Source organism: Staurois parvus, unplaced genomic scaffold (assembly GCF_062004578.1).
Source record: "Staurois parvus isolate SC_StPar_1 unplaced genomic scaffold, SC_StPar_1.0 ptg001879l, whole genome shotgun sequence".
Classification (NCBI taxonomy): Eukaryota; Metazoa; Chordata; class Amphibia; order Anura; family Ranidae; genus Staurois; species Staurois parvus.
The window spans coordinates 480,389-493,299 of NW_028319675.1; the positions used below are offsets into that span (position 1 = coordinate 480,389).

The 12,911-nt window shown below is 39.6% G+C and overlaps 2 long non-coding RNA genes across 2 annotated transcripts; both read right to left on the minus strand.

Annotated features, from left to right (window-relative positions):
• Positions 1–3,896: 3,896 nt before the first annotated feature.
• Positions 3,897–8,615, minus strand: LOC149433910 (uncharacterized). Its single transcript, XR_016308831.1, has 3 exons — positions 8,549–8,615; positions 7,344–7,369; positions 3,897–5,057 (listed from the first exon to the last, which is right to left on the minus strand). It is a non-coding gene; the product is annotated as an uncharacterized LOC149433910 (long non-coding RNA).
• A 395-nt stretch (positions 8,616–9,010) lies between these two features.
• Positions 9,011–12,645, minus strand: LOC149433911 (uncharacterized). Its single transcript, XR_016308832.1, has 3 exons — positions 12,543–12,645; positions 10,515–10,542; positions 9,011–9,087 (listed from the first exon to the last, which is right to left on the minus strand). It is a non-coding gene; the product is annotated as an uncharacterized LOC149433911 (long non-coding RNA).
• Positions 12,646–12,911: the final 266 nt, after the last annotated feature.

The window sequence follows — 12,911 nt, forward strand, 5'->3', positions numbered from 1 at the left end:
TTCTGGTGTTAACCCCTCGCCTACCGGGCCCTTATACCCCCTTCCTGCCAAGGCCAATTTTCAGCTTTCAGCGCTGTCGCACTTTGAAAGACAATTGCGCGGTCATACAACGCTGTACCCATATGAAAATTGATAGGTGGCACTGACTGGCATTGATAGTTGGCACTGACTGGCACTGATGGGTGAAACTGAAAGGCAGCTCAGATGGGCACTGATATGTGGCATTGATGTGCACTGGTAGACACTGATATGTGGCATTGATGTGCACTGGTAGGCACTGATATGTGGCATTGATGTGCACTGGTAGGCACTGATATGTGGCATTGATGTGGCACTGGTAGGCACTGATATGTGGCATTGATGTGGCACTGGTAGGCACTGATATGTGGCATTGATGTGGCACTGGTGGGCACTGATATGTGGCATTGATGTGGCACTGGTAGGCACTGATATGTGGCATTGATTTGGCACTGGTAGGCACTGATATGTGGCATTGATGTGGCACTGGTGGGCACTGATATGTGGCATTGATGTGGCACTGGTAGGCACTGATATGTGGCATTGATGTGGCACTGGTAGGCACTGATATGTGGCATTGATGGACACTGACAGGTGGCACTGCTGGGGCTACACTGATCATCAGTGCCCCAATGATCAGTGTACATCTCCCTTCTTAAGAATGCTGATTACTGGCTCTCCGCTCCTCTCCTCTGTCAGCGTGACATCTCGTGAGGAGAGAAATGCCGATAACTGGCATTTCCCTATTTACATGTGATCAGCTGTGATTGGACACAGCTGATCACATGACCGAACCGACATCTTCGGCTCTTTCCATTGATCGGTGACCCCCTGTGTCCGAGGGACACAGCACACCACCGATCGCCGTGCTGCGCACTCCCGGAGCTGCGTATGCGCGGTTAGAATGGGATGATGTCATATGACGTCCTCCCAGAACGAGAGAACCGCCTTGCGCCCGTCATTTCCTTATATGGTGGGCAGGAGGTGGTTAAAATTGCAGGAGAACTTCCACCCTTCAGGCTACCATTCTGCAAGGACACCATATTGGTGGGACGTTGGTGGGACACAGCAAACAGCCCATTTTGTTGCTATTCCCTTTAGACAACCCCCCCCCCCCCCCCCCAGCTTCTATCCTCTCTGTGTCCTTATTATTGAAGGCAACCCCATTGGGTAAAGTGAAAGTTTATGAAATCTTCCCCATCCCATCCAACAACCAACCAACCAACCAGGAAAATAAAATGAAAGTCGTCCACTTACAGATGAAGACGATCGCAGTAAGGGGAGGCATGATGACCGCTGAATGAGAACATGACCGAATTCTCATCTCTGGGCTGAGATAATGAACAATGAGAACTTCCTCTTTTGAGTCAAAGCCTGCTTTTAGGTTTTATAATAGAAAACTGTATTGCTACGCGTAGAACTTCCGTTAGCACTTTTTTGAGAAAAAAGGGGAAATTAATGTGCCTACCAGTAAATTCAGCAATGCTAGAACAAAATTCAAATATGTGATACGTAGCACTACCCCCTTTAGGAAGTGCTGAAGATTTGGTTCCTCCTATAGTCCTGCACAGCCAGGCAACATGCATTTCCTTTCAGACTTGCACTTCAGAGACAGTAAACAGTCCTTGAACTTGTTTTTTGGGATTTTATTGGGGGTAATAAACTTGGATGGGGTTGAGGGAAGCATGGGGTGCCCAAGGAACTGTAAACTGAGGACAACTTCCTGACAACTATGTACAAGTCCACAAAGAAGGGTTTTCTCTTCTGGAAGAGCTCTCCAGCCTCTCCTGGTGTACCACCCCAGACTCCAGATAAATCATCTTCTATTCAGCAACCTGGAGGAATCCCTGAGCAAGGGGATCCAGTGGCTGCTACTGTAAAAGTGAACAGTCCCGGGTATAGAGCGAGTCAGGTTTACCACCCATATGCTCTTTTCCCTTGTCTGGCCCATGGGGTGTAGGATTGCTCACTCAGTCCTTTTTTTTCCTGTGAGCTGGTGGGTTGGTAGCTGCTTTCAGGTCTGCCACTGGGCTGGCTCCTTCCCTGGCTCCACAGGTGGTTGTCACTCTGAGGACCATTGAGGTCTGAGGGATCCTCCTTTCCAGCTTCCTGCCTGTAGGTAGGCTCTTTCCCACTGGGCCCAATCCCAGGCTCTTACTCCTCTTCCTCTTACTCCGTCTTCCACCTGAACTCTCCTCGCTACTGGGCGGGCTCAAACCCCATGCCAACCATCCTGCCTGGGGTTTGGTCGGGATCCTCAAAGTATGCAGATCATCCCCTCCTCACCCCCACCCACTGAGCTCTAGAGACTTCTCCAAGTCTCTAGACCAGGAGGAGGTATCAGTGAGCTGATCTGCAGAGCCTCTCAGCCCTAACCCAAATATTACCCTTCTGACTATCACCCAGGCTGCTACTCAGCCTTCTATCTAAAACAAAATATGTAACTAGCTCCCCCTAGCTAACCAGGAGGGTGCTACAGATAACTGTACTTATTTCAGAGAAATATTTACAGAGAATTTATGGGAGCTTCTATCACTGACCCCTTCTGAAATCCCAATGGCTGCCATGTTAATTCCCGCCAGGGGCGGACTGACCATTCGAATGCTCAGGCACTGCCCGAGGGCCCAGGGTCAGTAGGAGGCCCCATGAGATGCCCCTGGTACCTTTCATAGGCTTTTTTGAGTGTAGTTTGAGTTTGGGCAAGGACACAGGGGCCCCATGATCCCCTATTCCCCGGGGGCCCCATAAGTTGTCAGTCCGCCCCTGATTCCCGCCTTCAATATTTCCTAAGTCAGTAATGTGGAACTAGTATGCTGAACAAGAAAAGTAGCAAGTAGCCAAGAAAGTAACAATTCTGCATCCGTGTTCTGAGTTAATGACTCAAATTATTGAAACCAAAGAATCAGTACAAGAGTTTCTAGGATCAGTGCTAGTGGTGACAGGACCCCTCGGATACACACATATTACTAGCCAGGTCACGCCTACATTGTATGCAACTTGTGTGTAATGCATGTGCATAACCCCTCAATAACAGGTCTCCAGTGTATAAGCCTTGACCCCTCAATGTCAGGTCTCCAGTGTAGAAGCCTTGACCCCTCAATGACAGATCTCCAGTGTATAAGCCTTGACCCCCTCAGTGACAGGTCTCCAGTGTATAAGCCTTGACCCCTCAATGACAGGTTTCCAGTGTATAAGCCTTAACCCTTCAGTGACTGGACTCCAGTGTATAAGCCTTGAACCCTCAATGACAGGTCTCCAGTGTATAAGCCTTGACCCCTCAATGACAGGTCTCCAGTGTATAAGCCTTAACCCCTCAATGTCAGGTCTCCAGTGTAGAAGCCTTGACCCCTCAATAACTGGACTCCAGTGTATAAGCCTTGACCCCTCAATGACAGGTTTCCAGTGTATAAGCCTTAACCCTTCAGTGACTGGACTCCAGTGTATAAGCCTTGAACCCTCAATGACAGGTCTCCAGTGTATAAGCCTTGACCCCTCAATGACAGGTCTCCAGTGTATAAGCCTTGACCCCTCAATTGCAGGTCTCTAGTGTATAAGCCTTGACCCCTCAATGACAGGTCTCCAGTGTAGAAGCCTTGACCCCTCAATGACAGGTCTCCAGTGTAGAAGCCTTGACCCCTCAATTGCAGGTCTCCAGTGTATAAGCCTTGACCCCTCAATGACAGGTCTCCAGTGTAGAAGCCTTGACCCCTCAATGACAGGTCTCCAGTGTAGAAGCCTTGACCCCTCAATGACTGGACTCCAGTGTATAAGCCTTGACTCCTCAATGACAGTTCTCCAGTGTATAAGCCTTAACCCCTCAATGACAGGTCTCCAGTGTATAAGCCTTGACCCCTCAATGACAGGACTCCAGTGTAGAAGCCTTGACCCCTCAATGACAGGACTCCAGTGTAGAAGCCTTGACCCCTCAATGACTGGACTCCAGTGTATAAGCCTTGACCCCTCAATGACAGGACTCCAGTGTATAAGTCTTGACCCCTTAATGACAGGTCTCCAGTGTATAAGCCTTGACCCCTCAATGACTGGACTCCAGTGTATAAGCCTTGACCCCTCAATGACAGGACTCCAGTGTATAAGTCTTGACCCCTTAATGACAGGTCTCCAGTGTATAAGCCTTGACCCCTCAATGACTGGTCTCCAGTGTATAAGCCTTGACCCCTCAATGACAGATCTCCTGTGTATAAGCCTTAACCCCTCAATGACAGATCTCCAGTGTATAAGCCTGGAGACATTAAACTAAAGGCAGGCACCCCAATTCTTTTGGCAATATAGCATATATATACACATACAAGCACCTATAGAGACAGATAAATGTAAAACACAGCAAGCGTTAACTCATAAACCTAACAAAATAAGATACAATTGACCCCAAACAATTCCAGTTTCTCTTTAACGTATCTGCTTGGCTGCACCACCTTCCCTGAAACCTGGGCTGAACGGTTTTTATTTGAGCACTCAATATCTCGATTTTGGTCAGTGAGGATGCTCAAAATTCTGAAGGACCATCAGCGAGTGGCAAGAGTGACTTAAATTTTTCCATTCTCCTCTGAAGTTGGAGTGAAAGTCATGGGGTACCCAAGAAGACAACAAAGAGGCCCCTATGAGTGCCTGCTTCGACTTTTGATGCCACTTTTCTAGCTTTCCCTGGAACTGAAAGGGTCCTTAGTCCGTATTTTGAGTTTTTTTTAATAGTAGACAGAGGCCCATGTAAGTTTGTGCTTTCGTCTCTTGATGCCATTTTCATCTTTTTTTTCCTTGGAACTGCAGTTCTCACAAAGCTCGGTATGGCCCATAGTCTGTGTTCCATCCATTACATTTTTTTAATAGTAGATGGAGGTCCATGTAAGTTCGTGCTTTCGTCTCCTAATGCCATTTTCAGAACTTGACAGGTATATTTTAGGCCGGTTCTAGCTTTCCTTGGAACTGAAGTTCTCATAGAGCTCGGTATGGCCCGTAGTCTGCGTTCCATCCATTTTTTCCCCAGGGTATTTCACGGCGGAATATGTCACCGAATATTCTTCCTATACAATAGAAACCATCAATAAATCAACAGTAACTCATTAGTTGATTTGTTTATCTACTAGCAAAAGGTTTTAGGGGTTATTAGCAGAGAGTTCATCAATCCAGTGATTCATGAAGGTTCTTTTCAGTGAGAAATTCACCCCAAATGTAAATAAAAAATTCTCCATCTCCGTAAAAAATATACTTTATAATCCAACGCCCGAGCAGCTGCACTAATATCAAGAAGACATTATATGTAAGAATATGTAAAAAGTGCAGAGTGTGAAAACATATGAAGTGAATAATATAACTAGGTGGTCGCATTATCTAGGGTAAGATACGGATATGTAATGTCCCATAGTGATGTAGTGTAAGGAAACTCCTAATGCCCATGTCTATTGGATATTGGTCTCCAAAAAATTGGCATCTGGTATTTCCAGCAATGGACTTCAACAAAATGGCGTCCGATAATTAGAGGTGTGCCGCGCAGGCTATTGAAATGATGTTCTATCCTGTTTTTGGCAATGGGCATACCCCTGAGGATGTGTGCACGAAACGCATTGGGTGCTGACGTCATGCCGCTATATCCCGGAGCGACGGCCATCTTGGTACGTGGCATATGTAATATTTTTGTTTCTCCATGTGGAATGCTTTAATTTATTACTTTTACATAAATACTACACTATGTAGCAATCTCCGGGCCCCGTGTGGTGAACATCTTTCTTTGGGATTCAACCAGACCAGTAGAGAGGCCAGAGAGTGGATGGTATAGACCCCACGACATACATGTTACTTAACAAGTAGCTCTCTGGTGAGTGCACAGTGGTGGGATCGCACATCGGATTTCAGAGCGCAGTGGGGGACTGGACACTATTTGCCGTGATTGTTCATCATCACATCACCGACATACAGATTTATATTGGAAGGGCTTTTTTGTTAACTATTTAGCTGGTTACACTAATTTATATCTAATTTATGTATTTTCTGTCACTGAATTGTTATTTTATTCATTTCATATGTTTTCACGCTCTGCACTTTTTATATATTTTATTTATTGAGATTTTTGTTACTATCTCTTGTGCGAGCTGCTCCTGTCTCCATAGTGATCGCCGTTTGCTTCTGAAATTGAAGACTAAATTATTGATTGACATTGTAGCAATTCTCTCTCTCTTTCTTTTCTTTCCTTTCTTTTCCTTTCTTTTCTTTTCCTTTCTTTCCTTTCCTTTCTTCTTTTCTTTTCTTTCCCTTTCTTTCTTTTTCTTTCCTTTCTTTCCTTCTTTTCTTTCTTTTCCTTTCTTTCTTTTCTTTCTTTCTTTTCCTTTATTTCCTTTCTTTCTTTTCCTTTCTTTCTTTCCTTTCTTTCTTTTCCTTTATTTCCTTTCTTTCTTTCCTTTCTTTCTTTTCCTTTCTTTCCTTTCTTTCCTTTCTTTCCTTTCCTTTCTTTCTTTCCTTTCTTTCTTTTCCTTTCTTTCCTTTCTTTCTTTTCCTTTCTTTCCTTTCTTTCTTTCCTTTATTTCCTTTCCTTTCTTTCCTTCCTTTCTTTCTTTCTTTCTTTCTTTCTTTCTTTCTTTCTTTCTTTCTTTCTTTCTTTCTTTCTTTCTTTCTTTCTTTCCTTTCTTTCCTTTCCTTTCTTTCCTTTCTTTCTTTTCCTTTCTTTCCTTCCTTTCTTTCTTTCTTTCTTTCTTTCTTCCTTTCTTTACTTTCTTTCTTTTCCTTTCTTTCTTTTCCTTTCTTTCCTTTCCTTTCCTTTCCTTTCCTTTCTTTCCTTCCTTTCCTTTCTTTCCTTTCTTTCCTTTTCTTTCTTTCTTTCCTTTCCTTTCCTTTCTTTCCTTCCTTTCCTTTCATTTCTTTTCTTTTCTTTTCCTTTCTTTTCCTTTCTTTCCTTTCTTTTTTCCTTTCTTTCCTTTCCTTTCTTTTCTTTTCCTTTCTTTCCTTTCCTTTCTTTTCTTTTCTTTTCCTTTCATTTCTTTTCCTTTCTTTCCTTTCTTTCCTTTCCTTTTTTTCTTTCTTTCTTTCTTTCTTTCTTTCTTTCTTTCTTTCTTTCTTTCTTTCTTTCTTTTCCTTTCTTTCCTTTCCTTTTCTTTCTCTCCTTTCCTTTCCTTTTCTTTCATTTCCTTTCCTTTTCTTTCCCACTAGGACTATTTACCTTATGGCACACCAGGAGTAGTGGTGTCAAAAGGTAGCAGTCCCACACCAAAATCTATTGGTTCTGATCTCCTGACACCGAGATATTATCTGTCCCAATGATTCCACTAAGCTTTATTTGTTATCTGCCAATATAACATTCTGTAACCTCAGTCACTTACCTGTTCTCTGCCATTATCTGTAGGACCTAAAAGGAAAAAAAGCAATATATGAAATACAATACAATGGAAAAAGAATGACTGAACAATGGGATGGAGGAAGGGGAGAGCTGAAATCCTAAAAACTTAAAAAGCAGCATCACCCTGCCCAACCTCGAAGGAAAGTTGATGGGGGCTTAAATTCTACACATTTAACCTCCCTAGTGGTCTGATTAGGTCAGTATTTCTGTGCTCAAAGCGGTACATTTTTTTGTATGGAAATATGTATTTTTTTTATTGTAGGCTGTAATTTTTAGGAATAACTCCCTGAAATCTGTCCGAACAAGAGTCTAGTAAACATCCCGGGTATGATAAAACTTGAAACACAAAATCATAAATTATAATATAATAAACAATCAAAAAAAATTATAATATAATAATAATAAATGTAATTCAATAATATAATCAAACCAAAAACACTGAAATATGAAATATATAAAGTTCGCACATCGCTGAGCTCAGTCGTAGAATCGTTTTCAGTGTCTGATGATGAATTTCCCCCACCAATCATTATCACTCAATTCTGCAAGTGGTTCTGATTTACTATCGCTGTTCTCTAGCCGGTCTAAAACCGCGTCTGACCTAAAGGGACGCTTTTTGGACGCCATGGACGTTTCTCAGTTTCCAGGCAGAAAGGGCGGTAACAATGCAGGCAGGGCGCCGGACAAAGCACTCGGGACACAATGTATGTGAAATGGTTTGATACAGGAATGTTATACTATGTGATAATCGTTTATTGGAAAATGACAGTTTTTAAAATTTTTCAATTTGCCGCCCGCAGGGAATGGAACCCGGAAGACAGATGCCGGCATCGGCAGGAGGACATTGCCGGGGACACTGCAGGGGGGACATTACGGGAGTGCAGGACAAGGTAAGTGATCGAGGGATCCCGGAGCAACGCCGCATGGTAAGCCCGAGTGTAGCTCGGGGGGGTTACCGCTTGTGGTACTGAAACTTTACCCCGAGCTACACTCGGGAATACCGCCAGGGGGGCTAAAAAGGAACTTCAACCTAAAAAAAAAAAAAAAAAAAAAAAAAAAAAAAGAAACCTTCTTGGCAGGCATTAACAAAAAAAAAAACAACAACAAAAGAACAAAAAAAAATTAAATGATCTTTATATAAAAACCAATTGATTTGTAAAGATGGATTTGAATATGAACCATACACACCTTGCATCCGATTGATCCGAATATGAGAATAGTACACGTCACCCTCCGCGCTCTGCACCGGGTTTGGTACTGAAGAAGAGAAAAAAAGCAAAAAAAAAAAAAAAAATGGGGTCATGTTTAGATTTGGTCCATCCCCTCCGTTTTAATGTTCCAGGTTTATTTTGCAGCACATTTGCTGTTGTTTTTTTTTGCCTTCCTCTGGATCAGCTGTGGGTGTCGGATTATAACTTTTTTTTTTCAGCCAAACTAACTATGTAACATTTTCCAGTTTCAGGCCATCATTTACACTGATGATGACCAATGATATATCCAGTATATGACGTTTGGGGGGGGTGGGGCTGTCCAGCCTTCACTGGTGGATGTTGGAGGACTCGGGGTCTGGGATCGATTCGATGGGAGATTTGGAATTCCTAGTCGTGTGAAATGAAAAAAGAGAAAAAAAAATGATTTTTTTTTACTTACTGTTACTGTAATCTTCTTGGAGATTATTTGTAGAATCCGGTGTGGGAGGGACGTCCCGGGTGACATGAAGTCCAACTCTGCAGGGGATTCAAAGAATGAACTCAAGATGGGTTCCTGATACAACTGTACAGGGGGGGTCATTCTTATCTCACTGCCTACATGCAACTGTGTGCAAAGGATGAGTCCACCCAAGAGGGATCTGTACACTCACTGTGCCCATTATGAGGGGTTCCCACCATCCCTGTGATGAGTTCCCGGGTCTGTACACCTGCTGTGCCCATTATGAGGGGTTCCCACCATCCCTTTGCTGAGTTCCTGGGTCTGTACACCCGCTGTGCCCATTATGAAGGGTTCCCGCCGTCCCTGTGCTGAGTTCCCGGGTCTGTACACCCGCTGTGCCCATTATGAGGGGTTCCCACCGTCCCTGTGCTGAGTTCCCGGGTCTGTACACCCGCTGTGCCCGTTATGAGGGGTTCCCACCGTCCCTGTGCTGAGTTCCCGGGTCTGTACACCCGCTGTGCCCGTTATGAGGGGTTCCCACCATCCCTGTGCTGAGTTCCTGGGTCTGTACACCCGCTGTGCCCGTTATGAGGGGTTCCCACCATCCCTGTGCTCAGTTCCCGGGTCTGTACACCCGCTGTGCCCGTTATGAGAGGTTCCCACCATCCCTGTGATGAGTTCCCGGGTCTGTACACCTGCTGTGCCCATTATGAGGGGTTCCCACCATCCCTTTGCTGAGTTCCCGGGTCTGTACACCCGCTGTGCCCATTATGAGGGGTTCCCACCATCCCTGTGCTGAGTTCCCGGGTCTGTACACCCGCTGTGCCCATTATGAGGGGTTCCCACCATCCCTGTGCTGAGTTCCCGGGTCTGTACACCCGCTGTGCCCATTATGAGGTGTTCCCACCGTCCCTTTGCTGAGTTCCCGGGTCTGTACACCCGCTGTGCCCATTATGAGGGGTTCTCACCGTCCCTTTGCTGAGTTCCCGGGTCTGTACACCCGCTGTGCCCATTATGAGGGGTTCCCACCATCCCTGTGCTGAGTTCCTGGGTCTGTACACCTGCTGTGCCCATTATGAGGGGTTCCCACCATCCCTTTGCTGAGTTCCCGGGTCCGAACACCCGCTGTGCCCATTACCCTACTGTTTTCTTTATGTTTTTACTATGAAGAATGTAGCCCGATGATCTGGAACCAGGGCTGGGACGGGGTGATGAACCCGGGGGGTGCAGTTTGGAATCTTTGCCCTGGGCACTGGATGACCTTGTCCCGGCACTGACTGGAACACATAGAGGTGGCCGGGAACATTGCAAGGTGAACAGGAACAGAGTTGGGGAATATGACCTACAGACCTCACTGCTGGATCATTGGGGCAAGAAGAAGACGTGACCCACAAGGATCCACCTAACATAGAAAAACCGAAGATCTAGATAGAGACAATTCAACAAGGACTGGTGACTTCAATCAGCTTTGTATGACACAATATACATTCATCTGTCTGCTTACCTGGGCCTCACTTTAGCAAAAGTTGGACCTAAATAAATGAAAATAATAATAATGGTAATAATAGTAATAATAATATTTAGTAATAATAATAATAATAATAATAGTAATAATAGTAATAATAATATTTAGTAGTAATAATAATAATAATAATAATTTAGTAATAACAATAATAATAATAGTAATAATAATATTTAGTAATAATAATAGTAATAATAATATTTAGTAATAATAGTAATAATAATATTTAGTAGTAATAATATTAATAATAGTAATAATAATATTTAGTAGTAATAATATTAATAATAGTAATAATAATATTTAGTAATAATAATATTAATAATAGTAATAATAATATTTAGTAATAATAATAGTAGTAGTAATAATAATAATAATAATATTTAGTAGTAATAATAATAATAATAGTAATAATAATATTTAGTAATAATAATAGTAATAGTAGTAATAATAATAATAATAATATTTAGTAGTAATAATAATAATAATAATAATAGTAATAATAATATTTAGTAATAACAATAATAATAATTTAGTAATAATAATAATAGTAATAATAATATTTAGTAATAATAATATTTAGTAATAATAATAGTAATAATAATATTTAGTAATAATAATAGTAATAGTAGTAATAATAATAATAATATTTAGTAGTAATAATATTAATAATAGTAATAATAATATTTAGTAATAATAATAGTAGTAGTAATAATAATAATAATAATAATATTTAGTAGTAATAATAATAGTAATAATAATATTTAGTAATAATAATAGTAGTAGTAATAATAATAATAATAATATTTAGTAGTAATAATAATAGTAATAATAATATTTAGTAATAATAACAGTAATAATAATATTTAGTAATAATAGTAATAATAATATTTAGTAGTAATAATATTAATAATAGTAATAATAATATTTAGTAATAATAATAGTAGTAGTAATAATAATAATAATAATAATATTTAGTAGTAATAATAATAATAATAGTAATAATAATATTTAGTAATAATAGTAATAGTAGTAATAATAATAATAATAATATTTAGTAGTAATAATAATAATAATAATAATAGTAATAATAATATTTAGTAATAACAATAATAATAATAATTTAGTAATAACAATAATAATAATAGTAATAATAATATTTAGTAATAATAATATTTAGTAATAATAGTAATAATAATAGTAATAATAATATTTAGTAATAATAATAGTAATAGTAGTAATAATAATAATAATATTTTGTAGTAATAATATTAATAATAGTAATAATAATATTTAGTAATAATAATAGTAGTAGTAATAATAATAATAATAATATTTAGTAGTAATAATAATAGTAATAATAATATTTAGTAATAATAATAGTAGTAGTAATAATAATAATAATAATATTTAGTAGTAATAATAATAGTAATAATAATATTTAGTAATAATAATAGTAATAATAATATTTAGTAATAATAGTAATAATAATAATATTTAGTAGAAATATAATATTTAGTAATAATAGTAATAATAATAGTAATAATATTAATAATAGTAATAATAATAATATTTAATAATAATAATAGTAATAATAATATTTAGTAATAATAAAAGTAATAGTAATAATAGTAGTAATAATAATAATAGTAATAATAGTAATAATAATATTTAGTAATAATAATATGTAGTAATAATAGTAATTGTAATAATAATAGTAATATTTATATTTAGTAATAATAATAATAATAATAATAATAATAATATTTAGTAGTAATAATAATATTTAGTCATAATAATAATAATAATAGTAATAATAATAATAATAATAATTAATATTACACAAGATATGTCAGCGGATTAAGGTTTGTCCTCTATTTCCCCCCCACTAGGCCTCACCATGACCACTCTGAGAAGCTGAACATTTGTGTTCTTGCCCAGTTTGTGTCTGCCCACCCTCTCTATACGTTGTAGAAAGCATAAAAAAACTAAAGAACCCAAAGGGGTAGGTACCTGGGTCTGTATGTTGTTGGAACCACGGAACTACAGAAGAAACTTTGTGTCTGTAGGCAAACAGGACAACAGAGAGGACAACCACCAACACCAGAACTCCCAGAATGGACCACAGAATACCCATCTCTGTCGGATGAAACAATTCGAAATATAATCTTGGATAAAATACAGCGGGAAGACATTCATGATGAAAAGCCAACAAGAAAATTCGTACTGTACAAAAAAAACCAAAAAAAAACCTTCTGTACAACTTCATGACAATACTGCGTATGTTTGCTTTGGACACATAAAGGTCCTCCTTGAACTCTTAAAGCTGAAGTTTAATTACAAAAAAGGCCTAAATCTTTAGTTACATCACTTACCTGTAAT